This window comes from Phocoena sinus, chromosome 13 (genome assembly GCF_008692025.1).
Source record: "Phocoena sinus isolate mPhoSin1 chromosome 13, mPhoSin1.pri, whole genome shotgun sequence".
NCBI classification, from domain to species: domain Eukaryota; kingdom Metazoa; phylum Chordata; class Mammalia; order Artiodactyla; family Phocoenidae; genus Phocoena; species Phocoena sinus.
The window spans coordinates 79,496,517-79,523,236 of record NC_045775.1 but is presented as its reverse complement, the minus strand read 5'-3'; the positions used below and the strand labels follow the sequence as shown (position 1 = coordinate 79,523,236).

At 48.1% G+C, this 26,720-nt stretch overlaps 1 protein-coding gene across 2 annotated transcripts in view; it reads right to left on the bottom strand.

Annotated features, from left to right (window-relative positions):
* The window catches only part of ANAPC1 (anaphase promoting complex subunit 1), a 143,112-nt gene that overhangs the window by 10,195 nt on the left and 106,197 nt on the right, over positions 1-26,720 (bottom strand). The window contains exon 49 of one of the 2 annotated variants that reach the window (XR_004352830.1): positions 10,714-10,949. The gene's annotated coding sequence lies outside the window, so the exon portion shown is untranslated. Of the gene's footprint in view, positions 1-10,166; positions 10,950-26,720 lie in introns of those variants that run through there. The other variant, XM_032652722.1, reaches the window with a different exon arrangement.

The window sequence follows — 26,720 nt, the reverse complement described above, 5'->3', positions numbered from 1 at the left end:
AAACTGTTAACCAAGATGATTACTGGAACAACCTTCCAGAAGTTATTAGCTTCCATTTAATAACAAGCCATTACCCACAAACAACCCATTAATTATCAGCCAACAAACGTCTTAAAGTTTCCAATGCTCGACGAATGATGTGATTTTTTTTTTTTTTAAATAATAAAACTGGAATTCTCCTGCACTTGAATGAGTTGCACCTGCCTCTGGGCAGCTTGGCTGTTGGCTGACTGCAGGAACACGGCAGAAATCTGGGAACAGCCTTCTCTTGAAACGCTGAGACCTTCCGAAGTCCAAACCCCAGTTTAATCAGAAAGTGGCAGTTCCTGTGCAGGGACTTATCCCTGACCGGCGGGGCGGGGGGATGGCAGAGTCCCAGGGCTGGGGCTCCTCTCTGGCTGCCTCTCACTCCCCACTGCAGGGAGCACGTCCATCTGTCTGCCAGGGAGCCGTCACTGTGGGCTGTCCGCTGGGTGCAGCTGGAGAAGTCACGCTATCGCTCTCACACCCTGACCTTTCTCCTCTCTCCCCAACCTTGTGCTAAGCAGACATCCAGAGGAAAGAGTGAGAACACTGAAAAGCACCTCCGCTTCTGTTCCAGAGGCTTCTACATGCATCATTAGCTCGTTCAAACCTTGCAGCAGCTCCAAAGTAGCTATCATCACTCTCGTTTTTGCCAAGTTCACAGAGCAAATACGTGGCCAATGTGGGACTCAGGTGCGGGCCTGCCCGAGGGCATCACCCAGCCAGCCCACCACACCAAGCACCCTGACCCTTCAAGGAAAAGCTTATTACACCCGCCCTGCTGGTCTCCCCCTCCGTGATTCTCAGCTCTGTGAGGGCAGACTGCCTTTTACTGACTTGTGTCTGCCACAATGTAGCTCCTAGGGGATGTGCAAGAAAAGTTTTCGAGATGAGTGAATCTAGAAAACAGAGGCCAACCCACAATATATGCAGTTGACCCCCAGAGAATGTTTGGCGGGTGACTGAAGGGTGCTGTGGGCAGACACTTCTGGTGAGCGCTGCCCCACTTTGGATAAATGGGCGTGCGCTGTGCCCCTGGCAATGTTATTGCATATTGCAAACGCCTTGAGAGTATGGTGGCCAGGCAGAGGACTTCAAGCTTCCCAACCTCCCTGGTCCTATTCCAGGGAGAGGCTCAGTGAGGAAGGGATTCCTGGGACCTGCCACCCGTGTTGGGGGCAGGAGGGCGACACAGTGCAGTTAGCAAATCAGCCTGCCTCGCTCCTGTCCTCAGAGGACCTGTAGCTGCGTCCTCTTCAGCACTAGCCAGGTGACACCTCAAGAAATTCCAGTGACCTAAGATTGGGCCAAATGAAGCTGCTCTCGAGTGGGTCCCTGGGGTGTAGATGTACACGAAGAGCTCCGTGGTTGGATGCTCTGAGGAGATGGCACAGGGGGAGAGAACTTCTTTATCGCAAGACCACCTTCATAAGAAGCTATCAGGTTGCCTAGCCCACTCAAAAGAAAGTCCTAGAAAAAAACAAACTTAGCTTCTAGTGTCCACACACCACCTCACACGCATTAGGATGGCTACTCTAAAAAAAAAAAAAAGAAAGAAAGAATACATGTTGACAAGGATGTAGAGAAATTGGAACTCTTGTGCATTGTTGATGGGAATGTAAAATGGTGCAGCCACTATGGAAAACAATATAGCGGTTCCTCAAAAAATTAAAAATAGAGTCACATGATCCAGCCGTTCCACTTCTGAGTATATACCCATGAGAACTGAAAGCAGGTCTCAAACAGATATTTGTATACCCCCGTTCATAGCATTATTCACAACAGCCAAAAGGTGGAAGCAATCCAAGTATCCATCAACAGAGGATGGGAGAAACAAAACGTGGTCTATATACATATTGGAATAGCATTCACCCTTATAAAGGAAGGAAATTCTGACACCTGCTACAACATAGATGAACCCTGAGTACATTATGCTGAGTGAAACAAGCCAGACATAAAAGAACAAATACTGTGTGATTCCATTTATATGAGGTAGAGTAATCAAATTCATAGACAGAAAGTAGAATGGTAGTTGCCGGGGTTTGCAGGGAGGGAAAAATGAGGAGTTAGTGTTTAACGGATACAGAGTTTCCATTTCATAAGAGGAAAACCTATGGAGATGGATGGTGGTGATGATTACACAATATGAATGCATTAAATACCACTGAACTATACACTTAAAATGCTAAAGATGGTAAATTTTATGTTGTGTATTTCACCACAATTTTTTAAAGTGTCCACACATATTAAAATTAAAAGCACCCAATCCTTACTCCCCCATGGTTGACCAGATTACACTTTTTGTTTTGCTGTGATGTGTCTCCTCTTCAGTTTCACATCCATCTGGTGCCAATTTTATTAATGGCAGAATGAGATTCAAATCAACTTTCCTCCAGAGAAAGGATGAACCCGAGAAGCAGGCAACTTGCCAGGATCAAAGAACAGGAAAATAAGCCAACATCAGTTCAGAAGGTGCTGCCCTGGAGCCTAGCCCTTCTGAAACCCGCCATGTGGGGGGAAGGGGAAGGGGGCGGGGCAGAAGGAGGACCAGGTTACAATCCAAAAGATGTATTATCACTCTCCATCCGGGTTCAAAATGTTTCTTTCGATGAGTCACAAAGGTTAGCTGGGAGGCTCTTAAATTAAAAACCCACAGGGTTTTCCTTTTATAGACTGTCCTCAGGAGACCTCTCACTGAGTGTTCTCCCTCGGTCCTCATCCCCAACTGGCAGCTGCTCTAAGCATGTGTGTTTACAGAAATACCAGTAGTTATTGCATGTTCCCTTCCATGTGATTAAGCATTGCCATAAAGCCCAGGCTGGATTAGAAATAGATTTTTCCCTTCAGAGAAAGGCTGAATGGGGCAAAGCCAGTGGCCATGGTGGGTGTCTTGTGCCACCTACTGGCCACTGATGGGATTACATAGCAATCGCCTTAGGGGTAGACAGGGCTTTGCCACCTGCCAGTGAGCAGGCCAGAACCGCTGCCCCGCCCACACTGCAGGGCAGGGGGTAACTGGGAAATGCCACCAACCAACCATCCCACACTGGAACTGATCTCCAGTCCTGTACTCCCTAGTGAAGGGCTCCAGTCACCTGAGCTATTGTCTAAGGAAGCAGCCCATTGGGTCTCTTGCTGCCAGGAGAAGGGCACTTCAGGACAAGGGGAACTTACATGGCAGCACTATTCACCACGTGCATGTTTAGACTTGGAGATGAGGGGCGTGCACTCCACTGTGGTTTGCAACGTTACAGCACGTCCCAGGTAGCTTTGGACAAACGTATCTCTTTTGATCCTCATAACAACCTTATGAGGTAGGTTCCATTGTTCTTATTTTAGAGGTGAGGAAACCAAAACACAGAGAGGTGGGCTTCCCTGGTGGCGCAGTGGTTGAGAGTCCGCCTGCCGATGCAGGGGACACGGGTTCGTGCCCCGGTCCGCGAAGATCCCACATGCCGCGGAGCTGCTGAGCCTGCGCGTCCGGAGCCTGTGCTCCGCAACGGGAGAGGCCACCACAGTGAGAGGCCCACGTACAGCAAAAATAATAATAAAAATAAATTTTAAAATTAAATTAAAAAATAACACAGAGAGGTCTGGTCACTGGGTTAAGTACCTTTCTGTCACACAGAGGGAAATGAAGGGTTATTGGGGTACTTACTTGCTTGGAAGTGGAACTACAATTCAATGGTTCTTTTATTGTCTATTTTCCAAATCAAACACACCAACATAAAGATATCTGAGTATTCTCTTAACAGTTTGGAAGATCCTACTTGAAAGTTCCCCAAGCAAATGAGCATCCTCACCTCTGTAGCCACTGCCTCATTTCTTGGTTCAACAAATATGGATTGACCATATTCTTCTGAGTTCCAGGCAGGGCAGTAGGAATGAACTAACTACTCCATCACTTACCTTATGATAGGGGCACTCTTGATGCCAACAAAAGTTTGGCTATTTCCCAAATAAAAATTAACCTTAAATAACGAAACTTTGTCACCATGGAGGGTATTCATGCTCTGAAGCCATTCACAAAGAGTTCGGGGCAAGCCATGCTCTCCTAGGTGACTACCTGGGGGAGTGACCCATGGGCAGGAGCCCAGGGCACAATGGGCTTCCTGGAGTGATGGAGGATGGGCGATTTGAGCCCAGGTCCTGAGTTAGGACTGTGCTGGCACCATCACCCTGTGGGGCTGATATCCTGAAATCCAACGAGACCCTGGGGCTTCTGGCCTCCGGAAGGACGAGTGATCAGGCTACCGCAGTCACCAGCCTCCACCTGCAGCCACAAGGACCCTGGGCAAGGCTGTACAGACCCTGCTCCGGGGCAAGGCAGCCCTAGAGGAGGGAGCCTTAGGGAGAAGGAGGGAGACAGGAGAAGGGCAGGTGGGGTTTGCTGTCACTTTCTCCTCCGTCCTCCAGGCCCACCAAGAGGCCACTTTCCTGTCTTCTCAAGAGCCATGTGTGAAAACATTTGATCAGCCCCATGACCATGTCAGGGAGGATGAGGAAAGCTCTCCACCACCCCCCACCCCTTCCGCAGCCTGGCTCTTGTGCCCTTGCCACCTCTGACTGCCCGGAACCTCTCGTAACCTGCCCCCAGCCCCAGTCTTCCCTCTCCGGTGCCCTCGCAGACCCACTGTGTTCTGGGTTGTCTCCCCTACCTTCACCTTGCACATTCCCTTCATTCGCCCCACCCTCACCGAAACTCAGTGCCCTTGTAGTCAACCCCAGAGGTCTGCACCCGCCTCATTTGATCAGAACATGTCCTGTGCTTACTACCTTTTTACTCTCCACTCCATGGACTCACGGTGGGAGCTCACACTAAACGCCATCTTGAGAACGGTGATTTGTTTGTGTGGTGGTTTCTGTGTGCCCGCCTAGTTTTTCTCCTCCTGCCCCATGCCCCCCCTCCTCCCCCTTCTTTTATAAGAACCCAGCATGTAGGAACTAAATTTATTTCATGCATATAAACCCAGGCACTTGACTAAATTACTGTGATGAATAACAGAACAGAAACAAATAAAAAAGTGGAAACTGACATCAACTCTTTAAACAAGCATTTTCTTAATTTAAATAAATAAAGGACCAAATAAACTAGAACCTCAGTCTTCCTGTCCCATCAGCGCTTAGCAGTAGCCAGAGAGAAAACAACTTTGTACTTCAGGGAGTGATGTCCTTTTTGACCACAGTACTCCCAGCCATGACCATGACTTTCAGCGGCCCTATCTCTGGCCCTGCTCACGGAGCCTGTAACTCATAGGCCCCCTGAACTTCTGCACCCACTACACAGGAACACTGGACTGCATGACCCAGTCAGCACAATCCAGGATTGGCGCATAACATCATTTAACCTAAAAGCTCACTGAAGAGGGAACATTAGCATGGACCCAATTTCTATCGACAGGATAAAAATTACTTAACTTCTCTGAGAGAGAAATGGTCTCTAGATTAATCAACATCCATAAATACATTTGAGCTTCCTAATAAGTTGTCCTATAAATACTGCACATCATTTCTAATTAAAACAATATAAATTCCTCACACTCATGTAACCCTTTACACTCTCCATATGTTGTCATGGTAGCCCCTCAAGAACTACATGCAGTGATAATAAATACAATCCCTGTACATTAACAATTTAATATGCGGATATTTTCACAATCATTTTAAAGTACAAATCCCCTAAGCATATATGTCCTCTGAAGCGGTTGAGTACACTGTCCTGGAGAATTTTTGCACAGCAACCTGGATGCTCTGTGTTGCTGTTCAGGCCTTCGCCCAGTAGGGGGCACTCTAAGCCAACCTAAGTACACCCAACTAGGCACCATCAGCGCCTGATACCTGGCTAAGGCCTAAGGGGTTTCATGCATCGGCCAGACCTCCCAACAACCCCGGAAGGCAGGGACTGGGCTGTGTTGGCCATGATCCCATATTCAGTGCCAGAGAGTTGGTATAATTACCTCCTGGAACAACAGACCATCTTTGGAGCCGCACCACGACCCTCAGTGTCAATAAGCCACACCCCCGTGTGAATGCCCTCCCATGCTGACTCTGGGCGTGGCCATGTGTTTCCTTTTCCGTCCTTTTATTAACATGTGTGTTAAAAGCGTGGGGTTGGGTCTTGTTTTTTTACGCAATCCGGCAATTTCTGCCTTGAATTTCTGTCCTACCACTTTTCACCTACTGCAAGAAACTCTTGTAGCCCAGCCTCAGGCTGCCATGAAGGGACTCACCTTTTCCTTGTGGTTGGATGGTGGGGAAAGCCATTGTTTGGGAGAGTCTAGGCCCATCTTTAGGTCCACCTCCTGCAGGGCTCACAACCCAAGCACCACAGGAATGTGTATGCTCTCTGCATTCTCTCTGCTGACCAGCCCCTTCTCCAGTGCTACTTCCCCAGCAAAATTCCAGAGGAAGGGAGAGGGTTGTCGGGCAGGGAGATGGATATTTGCATGTGGAACTCTTTCAGACCCTAACAGCTTCCCCGCACCCAGGATGCTTCTTCTCAGCCTGTGCTCACCTGCCCCCAGAGAACTCCAGGGCTCTCAACTCACCTGTAGGGGGTGTGTCCCTCTGCAGTTCAGCCCATCGCAGCTTCCTTACATCTACCAGTCTTTGAAAACCCCAGGAAACGTATGCTTTTTATTCCATATATTTAATTCTCTTATCAACATGGGAGGAAATTGTTTATATCTTTCTACATCGTAATCGGAAGCAGACAACCCTATCTTGCTTAAGCCACTGACATTTGTGTTTCCGTTATACAACCAAGCTTAATTCCTGGGCTCACAGTATAGAAAAGACAATCACAACTAGCACTGAAGGTGTCCAGACAGCAGGGACAGTCCAGTACACAGGCGCCAGTCTCACTGGAATTGTCTCGCCTGTCTGCAAGCAGCTGTGGCCACTACAATCAAAAATTGAATTTGAAAACATTTGTACTGAGTCCAAGATCTCCAGCTTGCTGGCGATTTCCCACACCTCCTCTTATTACTTATCCACTTACTTCATATATTTAAGTTTTCTTCTGGCCCTTATTGACATTTCAGTTTGATACTCAGTGAACACTGAGAAATTCCGTGCATGTCCCCCAGCAATCATGTCTACTCTGCTTTCCATGCAGATATTTTGCATCTCATGGCAAAGCTCCCATAAGCTCATTCATTTCTTTGCCTCTCATTTTCTACAAATATAATCATTTTCTATTAAAGTCAGATGGGAGAGTGCTTGGAACAGCATAGTGTCTCACAAATCTGGGATCTATCTTGGATCTCTTCCTAACAGTCACAAACATTTTCTAGCTCAGGGGCACTTCTCTCGCCCTTAGCATCACAACAGAGACCTAGAGGCCACATCTGCCTGCAACGCCGGCCTCCATGGAAGACTCACATGTCTTCTGCTCTCCACCAGCAGGAGAGGCAGCACTGAGGTCTCTGGGGAGTGTGTGGCCTTGAGCACCTTTGTGCAGAGCCCGTCTCAGGGGATGTAGCCTCGGGACCGCACAGAGGAAATAATCCGAGCTATTCAGGAGGGTGTTGAGGACAGAGAGGGGAGAACAACTGTGCCTGCAGAAGTCAATCTCCCAGTCCCAACTCCACCTCACCCCATCAAAACCCAAACGGCTCATCGCAAAACACAACCAGCCCTTACACTAGCGAGAAAAATGGGTCTCTCTGCACACGAGACCATTAAGCAGAAACCAAATTAGGCTGGCCATCTCCTCTTTGCTTGCGCCAGGGAAGGGAAGGGAAGTCTGCAGAGGAAGAAAGTACAAAACAGCACAATTCTTTGCTTTCTTTTTTTAAAACTTTTACAATTTTGAAACTATTGTAGATTCACAGAGTTGTAAGAAATAATACAGAGAGCCCATATGTCCTTTACCCAGGTTCCCATGGTACCAGCTTGCGTAACTACAGCACAATATCCCCAGCAGGAGAGGAGTTCTGAGGTCTCTGGTGCGTCTGGCCTCAACCACAAAATTGCCATTATTACAATCCATGCACCTTATTTATACTTCACTGCTTTTACATTCACTCAGTTGTTTGTGCGTGTGTGTGGTACTATGCAATCACATGTATGGATTTGTGTGACCACCAGCAGAGCCAACATACACAACAGTCCCATCACAAGGATTCCTCACGTTATCTCTTTGATAGCCACTTCACTTCCTACCCTCACTTCCTACCCTCATCCCTAATCTCTGCCAACTACTATTTTCTCCATCTCTATAATTTCAACAATGCTATATAAATGGGATCATACAATATATAACCTTTGAGATTGATTTTTTTCTCTCATAATTCTGTGAGTTATTACAGAATAACTTTCTTTTATTACTGAGAAGTGTTCTATGCTTCACTTTTCTTTAAAGGCATCTTATAGTCTCTTCTGATTTCATGGATTGATAGAAGAATGTGATTAATGTCACCTCTTCGTTTTCAAAATTGTTAGGTATAAACATGATCGAATGAAAAGGAAAAGAAGTGTACGTGAAGCACTCTGAGTTTGCATTTTTCTTCCTAATTTGCTGATAATTTGTATTTATGAATGCAGCTTTCAGGGAAACCACTTCCTGTGTTGAACAGAGTTTGTTAATAATAACAATAAAGGCTAGAAACTCAAAATGTAACCGCAACAAAAATGTTACTGTCCTGGACCTCTGGTTACAAACAAGATGGAGTAGATGAACTTTTCCCTATTCTTCCTGCTAAGAACAGTGATAACACCTGGATATTATATATGAAACATGAGAAGACTCAAGGGTGGAGAGAAAAAAGCAGATTGGATAAGAACCCCAGGACCTGAGGAACAACATGGCAGTAAGTTTTTCAGGTTTCTTCTTGTCTTCTTATATCTCAGACTGGGCTGAAGAAGCCAGCAAACTAGAGGCTTCAATGGGTGCAGACAAAAAAGCCCCCAAGGGCTTCCCTGGTGGCGCAGTGGCTGAGAGTCCGCCTGCCGATGCAGGAGACACGGGTTCGTGCCCTGCTACCAGAAGATCCCACATGCCGCGGAGCGGCTGGGCCCGTGAGCCATGGTCGCTGAGCCTGCGCGTCCGGAGCCTGTGCTCCGCAACAGGAGAGGCCACAGCAGTGAGAGGTCAGCGTACCACAAAAAAAAAAAAAAAATCCCCCAAGAAAAGCCTGCTCTTTTTGGCCAAAGGATCAGGAAAACAGCAACCTAGCAAGACAGAAAACTTTTGGACAGTAACCACCATACTCCAGACAAACACCATGAGAAAAAGGGGACCCACACTTGTTACTGAAGGCTGAGTGAAGAACCTAAACTCCCACCCTCTTCTGGTTGTAACAAGATGCTCTGCCCTTCCCTCCACAGCCAGGATGGTGGCAGTCAGGGCTGAGTGACAGCCCAGAATTTTCATCCACGCCTGGCAACAACGGGGCATGCCCCCACCACTTGCAGTGCCAGTGGAAGCCCCATAGAGATCCTGGACTCTCAGATGAGCAACCACTAAATAACTGACACAAAGAAATACACTCAAAAACACTATAAAGCCAAAATGAAATTATAAAGTATATTCAAGCAACTCACAGGAAGGCAGGAAAAAGGAAACAGAGAGACAAGGAGAGAACTAAAAGGAAACAAAAAATGGCAGACTTAGCCCTAACATATAAATACTGACATTAAATGTAAATAGTCTAAATACACCTCCTAGGGACTTCCCTGGCAGTCCAGTGGTTAAGGCTCTGTGCTTCCACTGCAGGGGGCATGGGTTCGATCCCCGGTCAGGGAACTAAGATCCTGCATGCCACACAGTGTGGCCAATAAATGAATAAATAAATACACCTATCAAAAGGCAGAGACTGGCAGAGTGCATTGGAAAACTTGACCCAACCATATACCGTCTACGTGAAATTCACTTCAAATATAACAATAGCGGCTTCCCTGGTGGCACAGTGGTTGAGAGTCCGCCTGACGATGCAGGGAACATGGGTTCATGCCCCGGTCCGGGAAGATCCCACATGCTGCGGAGCGGCTGGGCCCGTGAGCCATGGCCGCTGAGCCTGTGCTCCGCAACGGGAGAGGCCACAACAGTGAGAGGCCCGCGTACCGCAAAAAAAAAAAAAAAAAAAAAAAAAAAAAAAAAAAAAGAGAACTTACAAATATAACAATAGAGGTAGGTTGAACATAAAAGAATGGAAAAAGATATGCTATGTAAACATCAGTCAAAAGAAAACAGAGTGGCTACATTCATATCAAATAAAGTAAACTTCAGAGCAAAGAAAATTTCTCAAAAGATGTAATAGGAAATGTTATCTAAATGTTCCCAAAATACGCAGAACAATTCCAAGCTCTTTCTCAAAGCCAAATCCATGACACCTCTACTTGGGAACTCTGAGTATTTCCTCTAGCTGCCCAGCTGAGAAGATAGTAACTAAGCTACTCCTCTCCCTGCAATGGAAGAAGGTGAGCACCCAGTGTACAAAAGGGGCTCTTTGAGAAAAAGGCTCAGAGCAGGTTTGTCTCATCAAGAACTCCAGTTAGACCCCAGCTAAGTGAAGAAGCGAGACAAGAGATGCACAGGCCAAAAAGGATTGCTCCACTTGGCTTCCACCCACACGCTGGGGATCATACATTAACAGCTGTTAGTCCCAGATGCACCAAGAGAGTGGGGAGGGGAGAGAGGAGGGGTGATTCAAGATTCTTGAGAATAAACAGAGGTTTCCCCCAAACCTTTCACAATCCAGGTCAACGCTGCAAGCGCTTCCGTAAGCTCTGGTCATCTGAGGGCAGTGCTCAGGGAGTACCCGGCACAGCGAGGAGACTGCCGGCTGTGGGGTTTGGGATCACCGTCTGTGGAGTTCTCCTCCTTGACTTCAGTACCATCCGGTGGATCCAACATATCTCCGTTCACGATTTAAAACAGTCTCCAAATCTTGTCAAAGCATCCGGTTTACACCATCCACCCACTGCAAGAGATGAATTTACAGTATTGTACTGGGTCCCTGGGCGCATTCCAGAGTGAGATGTGGTTACTCAGCTTTAAGGCTGAGGAACAGAAATTACCGTCCTAGTCTAAACAGCGGCTTCTATACTTGTTCTACATCTTTATTCAAAGTCATTAGTCCCTACGGGGAGAATGGTGCGTGTACACGCATGGTGCTGTGCAGTTCACAAAGGTATGTTCATGGTTCTTATACTACTGTACCCTCAGAATCACAGGCATACCTAACTCGCCCAGAGTGACTCACATTGAATCTAGGACACCTGCCTCTCAGTGTGGGGGCAGCGCCAGACCCACACCGGGGAAAACAGCAAGTCCCACGGGATATGTTTCCATTCATCCTCTGCTGTACCTATCTGAGTTCATGGTTTTTCCTCTGCTGCTGACGGTGTAACCCTAACAAAGGCCTCCTCTAATTTCAGTAATCGAATATGACCTGGTCAGCCGAGAGCGTGGGGGGGATGCCCTCATAATCCCTGACAGCGTGTCTCAGCAAAGTTGGTTGCCTTCTCAACGTGCAGCTACAGCAGCGACCTCTATCCAGCATGAATGTTGGCGTCCATTCCACAAAAAAACTGTAAAGTCTCTACTGTGTTCTTCAAAAGGCCATGCAAGAGTCAGCCTCCTGACCCCCTCCTGGACGCACAGCGGCAAACCCGCAGTGGAAAGAACAGCCAACATCCTACCACCAACACCAACACCCACAGAGAAAGCCAGGTGGGTTCGCAGCTCACACCCTATCAAAGAAGAGGGAGTGGAGGAAACCCACAGACATCTTCCCAGCATCAGCAGCCAGAGACAGAGCCCAGCTGCACTTCGCTGCTAGCAGTCTCATAAAGACGGGAATACAGAGGCTGGTAGCACAAGCATCACCACCATTACCACCACACGGGAAAAGAAACGAGCTTTGCAGAGCTTCTCATCACAGGAAGGGTGGAAACAGAGGTGAACACTTAACTGGAAGACCAAGATAGCCTCCTCCCCCTGCCCCCTCAAGTTCGGAGAGCTGACACCACCAGGAAGGGAGGCAGGGAGGACACACCTCTCCTCCCCTTGCCTCCAGAATGATCCCAGGAAGCTCCACGACCATCAGCAGCCTACTTAACACCCAAGTCACAGGCAAGTTGAGAGAGGGAATGTTTTAAAGGAAAAGCATAGGGACTTCCCTGGTGGTGCAGTGGTTAAGAGTCCGCCTGCCAGGGCTTCCCTGGTGGCGCAGTGGTTGAGAGTCCGCCTGCCGATGCGGGGGACACGGGTTCGTGCCCCGGTCTGGGAGGATCCCACATGCCGCGGAGCGGCTGGGCCCGTGAGCCATGGCCGCTGAGCCTGCGCGTCCGGAGCCTGTCCTCCGCAACGGGAGAGGCCACAGCAGTGAGAGGCCCGCGTAACGCATAAAAAAAAAAAAAAAAAAAAAAAAAAAAAAAAAAAAGAGTCCGCCTGCCAGTGCAGGGGACACGGGTTCGAGCCCTGGTCCAGGAAGATCCCACATGCCGTGGAGCTACTGAGCCCATGCGCCACAACTACTGAGCCTGTGCTCTGGAGCCCGCGAGCCACAACTACTGAGCCTGCGCTCTAGAGCCCGTGCTCCGCAACAAGAGAAGGCACCGGAATAAGAAGCCCACGCACCGCAACGAAGAGTAGCCCCCGCTCGCCGCAACTAGAGAAAAGCCCACGCGCAGCAACGAAGACCCAGTGCAGCCAAAAATAAATTAATTAATTAATAATAAACGAAAAGCGTGACCCCTTGGACTTAGTCCTGCATAGACATGGCCTGAGGAAATGAAAGAAGAGAGAGAATACTCTCGCTCAAGCCCCCCATCCCCCCACCCACCCTGGGATCCCCTGCTAGCGGTTCTCGGAGCTAAATCCTGAAGAGCAGAGCCCCTGGCCAGGCTCAGAAGCTGATGCGTCCTTGTGTGCCCTCCACATGGCATTCAAAATTTTTTAATTTGTTGCCATTGCTTAAAATTTGGAAGATTTCACATTAAAAAAATCTAATTTCTGGCTTCTTTTGAAACATCGTAAGACCCGGACTCCCGCGAGTTAAGAATCCCCTGCCTAAGCCCACATGTGGAACTGGGGTGGGTGACAGCCACTCCCCATGACTGATGCCCTCTGGCACCCTCTAGGCCTCCAGCTCTGTGCTGGCTTCACCGTGGTGCTGCTGACTGGTCCCAGAAGACATCTGTGGTGCAGTCCACGCTAGTGACAATGCCAAACTTGCCTCCCTCCACCCCATGTATGCTGGAGATTTCTAGGACATAAAAATTTCCAGAATACAGAGACTCCATAAAGAAGCTCCTGTTCCCTTTCCCTTCACCACACTTCCCGCTCCCTGCACAAAAAAAAAAAAAAAAGAAAAAAAAAAAATTGCCCTCCAAGAGTCACATCTCACTAGGAGAAAACTTATCTGGTGTGAAATCTGAAGAATGGAGGAAGCAGGAATCTAGCCACCAAGCTGAAGGGCAGCCCGGGCTTCAAGGATAACCCCTCAATGAGCTGGAATTAGGGGTGGAGACCACAGACCCAACCAGAGTCAGGAATAGTGTCTCGGAGGGAGAAGATGCCGCCCCCGTATCCCTCAGCTCTGGAACCCACAGGGCACTTCTCATGGGGCACCAATCAGAGGGAACCACAGCAGAACCTGCGGTCACTCCACCCCGAAGCTTGGCACCCAGGTTCCCAGTGGGAAGAAGGCTTTTCAAGGGATCTGGCCTCTGCCATGTAGTGCTTATGTATGGTCTTGGGCTAGACCCTGGTGCTTTCAGGGCCACTGTTTTCTCATTTATCAATAAAGAGCTTAAAGTGAGTAAATTTCAAACGGCTTTTAGCAATGAAATATTTTTTTCAAACTGATTTCTCTACCAATCCCCAGTAAAAAAAAAAACAAAAAAAACAGACATGCAGTAGTGGTTGCCTAGAGCTGGAGGTGAGAATGGGGAGTGACTGCAAGGAGGGAGGGATCTTTTGGGGGGATGGACATGTTCCAAAATTAGATTGTGGTGATGATTGTTGAACTCTGTGTAAATACACTAAAATTCATTGAATTGTATGTTTAAAATGAGTGAATATTATGTAACATACCTCAATAAAGCAGTTTAAAACAACCCAATCAAAAAATGGGCTGAAGACCTAAATAGAATTTTCTCCAAAGAAGATATACAGATGGCCAATAGGCACATGAAAAGGTGTTCAACATTGCTAATTATTAGAGAAATGCAAATCAAAACTACAATGAGGTATCACCTCACACCAGTCAGAATGGCCATCATTAAAAGGTCTACAAATAGGAATTCCCTGGTGGTCCAGTGGTTAGGACTCAGTGCTTCCACTGCAGAGGGCACTGATCAGGTTTGATCCCTGATCAGGGAACTAAGATCCCACGTGCCATGCGGCACAGCCCACAAAACAAAAACAAAGTCTACAAATAACAAATGCTGGAGAGGATGTGGAGAAAAGGGAACCCTCCTTCCTACACTGATGGTGGGAATGTAAACTGACGCAGTCACTATGGAAAACAGTATGGAGTTTCCTCAAAAAACTGAAAATAGAGTTACCATATGATTCAGCAATCCCACTATCCAACTCCTGGGCGTATATCCGAATAACACTGTAATTCAAAAAGATACACGCACCCCTATGTTCATAGCAGCACTATTCACAATAGCCAAGACATGGAAGCAACCTAAATGTCCATCAACAGATGAATGGATGTGGTACACATATACAATGGAATGTTACTCAGCCACAAAGAAGAATGAAATAATGCCGTCTGCAGCAACATGGAGGGACCTAGAGATTATCATACTAAGCAAAGTATGTCAGAAAGACACAAATACCATATGAGATCACTTACATGTGGAATCTAAAATATGACAAAAATGAACTTATCTACGAAACAGAAACAGACTCACAGACGTAGAGAACAGACTTGTGGTTGCCAAGGGGGAAGGGGGGTAGGGAACGGATGGATTGGGAGGTTGAGATTAGCAGATGCAAACTACTATATATAGGATGGATAAACAACAAGGTCCTCCTACTGCATAGCACAGGGAACTATATTCAATATCCCATGATATACCATAATGGAAAAGAATACGAAAAAGAATATGTACGTGTATATATATATATATATATGTATGTATAACGGAATCACTTTGCTGTACAGAAGTTAACACAACATTGTAAATCAACTATACTTCAATAAAGTTTTAAAAAAACTGATAGAAACAAAGAACAGATGGATGGTTACCAGAGGCAGGGACTGGGGGGGCGGGTGAAATGGTTGCAGGTGGTCGAAAGCTGTAAACTTCCAATTATAAAAGAAATAAGTCCTGAGGATGTGACGTACAGCATGGTGACTATATAATTAACACTGCTGTATGGTGTACTTGAGAGGTGCTAAGAAAGTAAATCCTAAAAGTTCTTATTACAGGCAAAACATTTTTCTGTAACTATATGAGGTAATAAATGTTAACTAAACTTACTGTGGGGACCATTTTGCAATATACACGTATGTCAAGTAGTTATACTGTACACCTTAAACTCATACAGTGTTGTACCTCAATTACATATCAATAAAACCAGAAGAAAAAAATGGTTAAAAAAAAGAGGGTGTTAAAAGATACGCTATAGACTGGGAGAAAATATTTGCAAACCATGTATCTTACAAAGGACTTGTATCTGGGATCTACATAAAAAGCTCTCAAAACTCAACAACAAAGAAGTAGTGCAATTAGAAAAAAACATGAACAGAGATTTCACCAAAGAGGATAATCAGATGGCAAATAAACACATGAAATCAATATCATTATGGAATATCATTAGGGAAGTGCCAATTAAAGCCACAACGAGATATGGTTAAAATAAAAAGTGATAACCCAAATGCTGACAGTGATGTGGAGAAAGTGGATCACTGATAACATTCCTGGCGGGGATGTAAAATGATAGGGCCACTCTAGAAGAGTACGGCAGATTCTTACAAAACTAAATATGCACTTGACCATAGAACCATGGATTCCTACTAAGCAATAAAAAGGGATAAACTATTGATTTATGCAACAAATTAAACAGTTCTCAAGGGAATTATGCAAATTAAAAATAAAAGCCAGATCAGAAGATTATACACTATCTGTTTCCGTTTATGTATTTTTGAAATAACAAAATTATATAGAAGAAGAAGAGAATAGTGGTTGCCAGGGGTTGTGGATGGAGATACTATAAAAAAGTAGCATGAAGGATCCTTATAACAGAACTGTTCTGTACCTTGGTGGTGGTGTACATGAGTGTACACATGTGATAAAATTGCATAGAACTAAATACACACATAAGTGGTTGCATATAAAACTGGAGAAATCTGAATAAGGTCAATGGGTTGTACCAATGCCAATTTCCTATTGTGATACTGTGCTATAGATATTCAACTTTGTACCACTGAAGGAAATTTGGGGAAAGGTACATAGGATGTGTCATTACTTACAACTGCATTTATGAATCTACAATTATCTCAAAATGAAAAAGTTAATTTTTAAAATCTCAATATAATCAGTTAAACACAAATCAGAAGGGAGTAAAAATAAACTACATTGGGAAGGAGACGCAAGAGGGAGGAGATATGGGGATATATGTATAGCTGATTCACTTTGTTATAAAGCAGAAACTAACACACCATTGTAAAGCAATTATACTCCAATAAAGATGTTTAATAAATAATTAAATATCAAATAAACTACATTAATAACTTTACTATGAATATTAATCAACTTTTAATTTTGTATTTTCTCAATTTTTTGATATGTGGATGAATCACTTTCATTTGGAACCATTAATTGGTTAGATGAAACACAAGATGAGGTTCAGAGGTAATACTGGGGTAAGAGGAAGTGATCCCAGTGTTCAGGCTGGGACACTAACTCCTTCCTCCTTGAGGCCCACAGTCTTTTCCTTGAGAGCCTTTTATAAACCAAAGAGCAGTTTCTGGTGGAATGGTGTGATGTCATCAGTGACTCATAGTAAGGGCTCCAGAATCTCGGAAGCCATTTAATCCCGAACACTTGGCTACAGTCAGTGCTCTTCTCACGCTGTTGTGAGGCTGCATTCTGGGTAAGGGTGAGGGCCTAGATCTTGAGGGAGCCTCCAGGTGCTTACTTGGGGGGGGGGCGTCACTCTCTTCTGTACTAAGGTGAGTCTTGGATCCTGAACTATGTTCCTCCAAGCTGTCGCAGGGGATGTGGAAGGGATCACCTGTGAACCTCCAGATGAGTGACTGGGATGCAGTAGGAATACAAATAGGTCTCGAGTTTGGGGAGAAAAGAGAACAGGAGGGGATGTGGGTAAAAGGAGAACAAAATGAATATGGGGGAAGGAGGAGAGACAGTAAAGCCACCCTACAGAGAACTCGACCTTGAGAGCCCCGGTCAATCAGCTTCCAGGGCCATTTCGGACAGGCCTGGGCTACTCTGGTCAGATTTTTGCCAGGTTGGATTGCTGTAACTTTATAGTGGTTCACAGGGATATTTAGGTAGAGCCGATGACATAAGCGTGTAAGGTGGCCCAGCTCAACCCTAATGGAAATGTGACTGAGGCTCAACTGTGGCTGCCACCAGCCTTCTTCCCCTGAGCACCGCTCAGACACGAGTTCTAATCCCAAGTCCAAAGAGCTCTAGCCACTGTCAAGGAGCAAATCCTAGACAAATTAGGTCAGCATTTCCTCATCTAAACAGGCAAGTTATACACCTTACCTCACACCTCCTTGTAAGGATTGAATGAGGTAATTCCAATGCACGAATCAATATCTGAAGTTTACTAAGCAATTACTGTTAGTTAATGTTATTGCCATTTTAATTATTATTAGGTCTCACAAGAAGCAGGTTAAGCGGAAAGAAATGGCCTGGTCAGAATCAAGTTGGTTTCTTTCCATTTTTTTGTACCCAGAAAAGACAAGACTATCCCTCTGAGCTCCACATCGGCTGCCTCAGAGACTGCTGCAAGCCCACAGGACCCCACAAAAAAGTCAGAGGAAAAGCAGCGCATGGAAGGGAAGCCAGGTGTGTGTGGTCATTCACACTCATCCCCGCTCTCTGAATGAATGAAGGTGATAGATCATCATGGCTCCAGCATCACTTCTTCTTCCCTGGACTCTCATGGGTGTGGGTCTGCAGGGCAGGGGAAAGGGTGTCCAGGGTGAGACCGGAGGTCACTATCTTGTTCACCTTTGTAGTTATTAAAGACATCGATGACCAGAGAGTTTCACATTTGTCTCCATAGAGGTGCCCCCCAGACAGAAAGATCCATGGAAAGAGGCACAGGAGAGCAGTTTTTCCCTGGCAAAAAAAGGTAAATATTAATTCAGTTCCTACCCTCCTTTATAGACAAAGTGCAAAGGGGGTGATGGTCATTCTTATCACTTCAGATGTCACATGCAACATACTCAAGGTGAGTGAGAAGGGAAGAGCACAGTGTTTCCCAGGTGGGTCCCTCCCCTGATCACACAGGGGCCTTCCTCTCTCCTGGCAGCTGCTCAGGATGGGAGCCCTCTGGCATCCAGTTCTGCCCCTCCAGAGGCTGTCTCTGAGCAGAGAACCAGGAGGATGCGGGGCCAGAAGAGGAAGAGACTGATGTATGTCAAGGGAGGTGTGGTGTCCTCAGCTTCCTCGGCCCTGAACAGAACATCAGTTACTGCTGAGTAACCATTTGTTGTCTTGTCCTCAGGAGGCAGGGTTCAACCTTCAGGGTGAGCTGCAAGGGAAGACTCAGGACCTCCCAGGTGGGTCAGGTCTGTGCTCACACAGAGCCTTGTTCCTGCAGCCGCCCAGGAGAGCAGCCCCCTGGCCTCCAACCCCACCCCCTCGGAAGCTGTCTCCGAGCTGACGTCCTGGAAGAAGAGCAGTCAGAGGAGGAGCATGTGGACTGTCGATCATGTTGACGGGACGAAACTCAGGATGAGCAAGAGAAGATCCAGTTATCGTCCAGAAGACCAAGAGGCCTTCTACCGGCTTCTGGGTCTGTGCTCTGAGCCAGTGGAGTGTCAGGTCCCCTTTACACCGAGGATCCCAGAGGCTCCGGGATCATAGCCAAAGCTCCCCCTGGGGCTCAGAGCTGTGAGGTGTCCAGGTGGCACAGAAGCAGATCACTCTGTTTCCACAGTTCTACTGCGGTGCTGATGGGTTTTCATCTGAGACAAGTTCTTGGAGGGAGAAGGGAAAAAAGGACTCACCGTTGACTGTTCAATTATCAAGACATTTTAGGACAAATCAAGGGAGGAATCCCCTGCCCACATTTATTCCCTCCAGTTAAGATTTTAGAGATTAGTGATGAAAGGACAAACTAGATCTCGCTGCCATTATGCTCAGAGTGGGAGGAGACCAAAAAAAATTACAGAAGTAAGTTGCTCTCAGCCAGTACAAATGCAGAGAAGGAAAAGGCAATGACACCTAGAGACGGGCTGTGAGCAAGAGTCGGAGAGCTTTGTGACAGATGCTCAGGGAAGGTCTGCAGAGAAGGTGATGCCAGGACCAGAGGCAGGACCGAGTGCGGCAGGTTGGGGGATGACACAGAGCTGACACTGTCCAATGCAGCACCCACTAGCCACATGCAGTTACTCAAATTTAACTCTACGTGAGTTAAAATAAACTTCTGAAATTCAGTTCCTGGTTCTCACCAGCCACATTTCATAAGCTCAGTAGCCACACATGGCTAATGGCTACCGTACTGGACAGCAAGCTACAGAATATTTTCATCATCACAGAAAGCAATGCCCTTCCGGGAGCCAGGCCGCCTGGACAAGGCTCAGGGAGGGCGAAATGATCCATGACCCCTCCATCCTCCCGTCTGGGTAAATGTCATTGTCCGGGGCAAGGTGTGAAAGACAAGGAGGACCTGGCATTCTCAGGCCATCACTGGAAAATGGCACCTCCAAGGACAACTCTAATCCCAGATGAGCCTGCTGGGGCCAGGGGAGGCCAGGTCATTATCAGCAGGAAGTGAAGGGGGTCCAGGAGAAGGAGGGTAGAATGCCCAGCGCCCCCCGCCCCCGCCCAGGAGGGCATGAACTCTCCACTGCCCACATGGGGTGCTGTTATCAGGTGGGGCAGGAAAGCGTTGCCCAGTCACAGTACGATGAAGTGACAGGGATGCAGTGCCCAGAGGCCCAAGGCCACACCCAAGCCTTGGCTCGAGGAAAGTTATGTTAAACTTTGAGAACCAGGTCATATCTCTTTATGAAACACACATACCCACCCACGTGTTGAAGATTAAATAACAATAGCAAAATCCCTGCCCCACAGTTGAGACTCACTCTCCCTGGGTCAATGCAAGGAACAGCTATGTCCCTGTTAAGGCTCTGAGCCTTCCTGGGGAAAGAGAGCTGACTCTACTTCCTGAAACAGAGGAACTGGGAGAAGTTTCCAGTTCTCCTCCTCCCTGTGAAATGTCCCACAGCCCCAGGCTCGCTGCTCCCGGAAGGGCTGCTCCAAGGCCCTCATCACGTCTCCCTTCCTTTACAGAGGACCCTGTTATCCAGAGCTTCCTGGAAGCTGATATTTTCCTGAAAGTGTCCGACAAGGTACCCACAGCACTAGAAGTGAGGTACCAAGGGGTCTGCAGTGTCACCACCCCCTGGGGGTGGGGACGGAGGACAAGGTGTCTGCCTGAGCAGAGGCCCTGGAGAGACCCGCCCTTGGTGCCAGAAAGGAAGAAAGGACACACTGTCGGTGCCCCGGCCCTTGGGCATCTCCTCCCTGGCCTCCCATCAGCTCATCTCCACATGTCAAAGGGCCATGAGTCCCTTAGCAAGGCCCACCCTGGGTGGTTTTCCCACCTGGCCTCTGGATGGGGGTGGGGCGCATGGCCCGCTCAGGACACTGACCCTGCCATCGACCCCTGGCCGCCCCTCCCCTGCCCTGTCTCCACGCAGTACCTGCTCTCCATGGTGGTGGAGTACTTCGGCCGTGTCGGGCTGCCTGGTCACCTCTACAACAGGATCCACTTCTTCCTGGCCCTGTGAGCAATGCCTAAGGGCCCCCAGTGGTGGTTCAAGGCCCTCAAGGGGTCACATGGTCAGAGCAGGGGAAGGCAAGGAGGAAGGTCCTGGGATAATGAACATAGCCAGGAAACACCATTTGCTGCCCAGAGACTGAGGGACCCGAGGTAGAAAGTCCCAGGGAAATGGTGACAGCCAGAACCTTGACCTGGGCCGGGCACAGCATGGGCCCAGCAGCCTTGGTGCTGAGGACGGTCCTGCCCTCTGTGGACCCGGGTGCTCCTCCAGGGTGACCTCAGCAGCCTCTCTCCACTGTCTCGCCTGAGTCCTTGTGGGGGCCGGGACCAGCTAGCCCTCTTTTCTGATGGCAGCTACATCGCCTCCGACATGGAGGAGGACAACCCCACATCCAAGCGGAGCATCTTCCAGTTCCTGCTGGGCAGGGACCACTGGCCAGACCTCTACAAGGAGTTCCTCAAGTTGAAGGTGGAATTCTTCCATGCAATGGAGCACCGAGCCTGGGTCACCCCGGATTTGTGTGAGGAGGTCTGTCGGGGATGAGGGCCGGGGAGCGCACCCCAGAGGTGGAGGGGCTGGGCCCCTCCTCCAGGCGCTCACCCTGCTGTGCTTCCCTTTCAGATCCAGGCCCAGAACCCACATCACTGGGTCTGGAGTCGGGTGCGCCAGGGCGTCCCCTAGGTTCCCAAGGAATGGAGCAGGGGCTGCAGGTGGTCCAAGTGAGTACTGGGCCTCGTGGTGGGGACAACCCCACCCCGTGCCCTGCAGTCACCTCCAGGGCTGGTGGTCACGAGGAAGTGCCACTGCATCCCTTAACGCACTGTTAGCCTAGTAAGGGCTCTGCGAACTCCCATGGTACAGAAAGTAATTACTGTGTTTATACAAAAACTCTCCAAATGGATTCAACTATGGAATCATTTACCATGCTATACAAGGTCCCAATCTGCATATCAATTCCTTTTTTTTTTCTTTTTTTTTTTTTTTTAGGAAAACTCTTGGAAATGCTGATCTAAGTAATGAATGAAAACCTCTTCAGGGTTTTGATCTGAGTTGATTTTTAAATATAAATACATGAAAAACATTGAGGTCATCTTTTCTGGAAAAGGAGCCATTACCATGGTGGCTCTTGGGAAAAAAAAAAACAACTAACTCCAACATGTCATCAAACGTTTTGTGTGCTTTGCTCCCACTTGACGCAAGCTACCCTGAGCTGGGTCCCTGTAGTATGTGTCAGGGTCTAGCCTCACGTGGACGGAAGGAGCTCCTAGGGCTCTCTAGTCTGTGAACAAATAAGCTCGCTGGATAATAAGGAAACAAGTACACATGCAGAGCTGTGAGGAAGCCCGTGACAAACGACACATGCACAGACCGATCACCTGACTAGCATCACATGCTTTAGCATTTGTTTTCCTTGGCTTAAATTTCGTTTTTATGTGTGGATTTACTTGAAGTGGAGGGAGACCTTCTCTGAAGTGCATTAGGAACCCCCTGCCTGGGCAGACGGCTGTACTAGGACAGTCCTGTGAGCTGAGCCCTCCGCCCTTTGCCTCATTGCAGGGGCCCATTCTGACCCCAGGAGAAAGAAAAGGAGAGAGAAAAGCAGGGCAAGTGTGTTCTGAGATAAACCGAATTGGGTATGAAGTTTCATTCATCCCCTAGGTTTTTATTTGAGGACCAAGAATATGTCAGGGCTACATATTCCTACTGTATAAATCAGGAGTCTCAAAATTCGAAAGAAAATAGTGTTTTTACTACAATAAGGAAAAGAAAGAAAGAAAAACATCTGCGGCCCCTCTTGGATCTGGTCACACATAAGAGCAACGAGGGTGACAGCTGATTTTCCCGGACCCCCTGTCCTACACTCACCTTGTTCTGTGGTGCTGACAGCTTCCTCGCTGGGGGGTCTGCCTTCCACTCTGATCTCACTTTCTCTCTCTGCTTGTAGCTCCCACCCCCCTCTCCCTCCCCCACCACGGGGCCTCCAGGCAGCTGTAGAGGGACAGCACTGGGCCTCCAGCTCTCCCCAGGCCCGTGGACCATGGCAGCCTGAACCTGGGGTGTCGAAACCAGCCAGTGGCACGATGGCCCCCCAGCCTTCCAGTGGGTGTCAGCTGACAAAGGCCCTGACCTCTGAGTACTCTGAAAGGGTCTAGCAGTAACATGGAGGGGGGCACCCAAGGGAGACAAGAGACCAGAGCAGGAGCCTCCACAGAGACTGAGGATGGGCAAAGGGAGAAGGGACAGAAAGTCAGGAAGAGGCCTGGACCACCAAGGAGGAGGAACCTGAGAAGAGCCCAAAGAAACGACTAGAAGGTAGTGAGGAAAAGAGGCAGAGACAGGAAGGAGAGAAACATCTGAGGAGAGAGGAGGAAGTCCGCATCTAACCTGCTGGAGAGCAGCCTTACCCAACGGAGAGGTGGGAACTGTCAGCCGGAGGACTGAGGGAAGGCATGGAGAACATCAGTGGGCCGATCTAAGGCTGACACACAGTGGGAACAGAAGGGGGGAATCGTATGCTATCGTTCACTCTGACATTACAGAAATAACCCAACCTTCACACTCAGAGAAGGGAGAGAGCAGGGAGGGGCTCATGAATGCTGCCTGGGGGAGAGGTGGGGAGGTGCCAGGGTGCCATCAGAGCTGGAAACAAGACAGTGGAAGCCGAGGTAAGGAAAAGAGGGATTCATGGAATCCTACAAAGGTATTAGTGTTAAATGCAGTCACAAAAACATGAGCCATCCTCACTGCCAAAGTCATGAATACAGCAAATTTTGAGAGCAAACAGACCAAAGATACACAGTAAATATAAGAAGTGCAGCATAAATACAGAAATATAAAAACTAGACACACCTTAGATCATATTATTAATAAATCTGAACTCAACACTAAAAAGGATCTTCAGATTGAATCACAAAGCAAAGCCCAGCTGTGTGGTTTGTAAGAGCTTTCCTTAAATCATCAGAGGTGCGAGGGCTACACCAACAGACATGCTCAACTGAGAGTAGGAATTGGGATTTTTACACCAGGGAAAGGAAAATTAAGGCTCAAAACCCTTCAGAGAGACCAAGAAGGTCTTTGGGGTCGGGGTGGGGGGCCCTGGGGGCACCTGTCCAGCATTAAAGGCCATCCCAGGGCCTGGGGCTGGTCCACTGCAGCTTGATTTGCTCAGTGATGTTCAGGTTTACGGCCCTCTATATGCACAGCCCCTTTAGGTAGGGAGTTTTATTACTGGGCAGCTACTATACAGTATTACTGGGTAATCACTGCACTTGCCAGACAGAAACTATCTAGCTCTTCGTCTCTTTTTTTTCCCCCTGGAAACGTCTCATTTTGCCAAGAAATTTCTGGTAAGCTTCCCAGGAACCTCACAGTCAAGTCTTATAAAAAGCCGACTCCTTCCAGGAAGCAATACAGTCGCTCAACGCTCTCTATCCCATGAAGGTTTAGCATTTTCCTCGAGTCCTCAAAACCTCGAGCAGCAAACGACCACGGTACTTTTCAGTCTGTGACACCCAGTCTGTGCTGCCCCAGAAGGCCAAGGTGGAAGCAGCTGGGCTAAGGGTTGCTTCTCTCCTCAGGGTGGCCGCTGAGGGGCAAACCCAGAACCAACAGGACTGGGCAATGGGCCACACTATGTCTCCATCCACACACCTGTGACTCCGTCCCAGGAAGCCTGACACAAATGGGGCCAACCCCAATGCGTTCCAGTTACTCAGCTAAAAGGTCGCCCCTTCTTCCTTTAGTCAGAGAGAACACTCAGCATGTTAGGGGAAACCCAAGGCCACTCGGGGGGTCACTGCTGCTGCAGCACTGAGGCTGGTGCCATTCGGGGGAGCTGGTGCAAGGATTACAGGACTGCAGAGACAGTTGGGGCTTTCAGAGAACAGCTGAGTGTCTGATAATGGAAAAGGCAAGTGAACAGCACTGGGAGCTCAGGGGAGACAACCAAGGGCCTGGAAACTCCATAAGCAAAGCCCAGGGGAGAACAAGCGGTGGGGACTCGGGACGGGCTGTGTTCACATCTGGGTCATTACATCCCACACAGCATCACAGGGTCTGCTCAGGAACCCAAGCAGAAAGGGTGTTGATAAAAAGAAGCAGATGGAGGCGTTTTTGGAGCACAGGATGAAGAAGCCCCAACAAACCTCCAGAAACTCCAGGGCGGGGCCCCCGGGCAGAGCTGGTATTAACGCCCTGCTGCCCGGTATGCACCATCTGCCCTCGTGTCCGCCTATAACAGCTTCGCCTCCTCTCCCACCTCCCGGCCTTGCTTGGGCATCTCTCGCTAGCACCTCCCAACGGCACACTCTTACCTGGTCCCATACGGGAAACATAGGTGGAGGCTAAGGAGAGAGGAGGAGGTGGTGAAGACGCCGAGTTGACATCCAGGCCCCTCACAGGGCACAGGGGATGACCTATAGGTGAACCAGTGCAACAGAGGGGGTGTGGAGGGAGGTGACCAGACAGCACCTGCGCCCTCCTCTGGGGACCTGCAGAGATTTCATCGCCTGAGGGCTGGAGCTCCTCTCATCTAGATCTTACGGGGCAGGAGACTGCAGCCAGGGATGCTAATTACAGGGGATTTGCTAAGGATTCTTCCTTCAACTCCAGAGTTATACACATTTGCCCAAAATATCTTCTTAATCTCTGAAGTGGCACAGTAAGCAGAATTAAAATATTCTTGATAAGTGAAAGATATGCACACAAATAAACACAAATGAAAGAAAAACAAGTAGCACCAACTAGCTTCCAACCACTGTCCCTGTGATGAGTCCCTCAGTAACGTGACTCCACAGATCAGCATCTGGCATGTCTGGGTTCTGAAAGCACACGGCCCACAGTGTCCCAAGGCCCTGCACCTGCGCATAAGACTCAGGATGGCGCCACTGACTACAGAGGCGAGGCGAGACACTTCACACCTGAGTACTGGAGTAAAAGCAGTGGAAATTAAGAACGTGTGCTTATTTACAGATTTTCATTGCTTTTATTGAGCTTAGTATGAAATTAATTCTTTTCCTAAATTTCCTACTTCATGTTTTAATATACCATGGAAGAAATATTCTCAGCTAAAGGAGAAAATTTTTAATTAAGATAGTTGTTGTAATGACCAAGAAAGCAACACAGGCTAATTCAATTACTCTAATTCCAAGAAGTTACACAAAGGCCTTTGTTTTTCCAAAGATGCACAGAGAAAGGAAGAGTCCGTGTGTCTGCTTTTTAAAGGTGTTCATAAACTCTGCCTGGTGCAACGTCCTTGTAACTTACATTTAACTGGCCTCTTCCTGAGGGTCTACTGGACCAGGAAGAAAGGCAGTAATGGACCAGGTTCTCGGGTAGAAACAGCGTGGTCTGGGCGCCCAGGCTGCTCTGGGCTGCGATGGGGAGCGGTGCGGACTTGGGCCAGCCACCCCTCCCTGAGCCTCCGGGTCTCAGCTGTAGAACGAGGGGCAGGACGAGATGCCACCTGAGGGAGCTTCTGGTGCAGCTGCCTGATAGATGGGTTCCCCTCGTCTGGGGCCTGAAAGTCCTGCCCTCTGAGCAGCCCCCACTTTCCATCCCAGCCTCACTTTCACTCAAGAACATAAGATGGAGCAAAGCAAGAGGATGGAGAACAGGCAAGTCTTCCTTATCCACAGGCAGAAATCAAGGATGTGGTTTTAGGGGCTCTTCTTTTATTGAAAAAGACTTTTCGGAAGCTTGTGACTGTAATGAGAAGCAACCAGTGTATTTTGGAGTAGG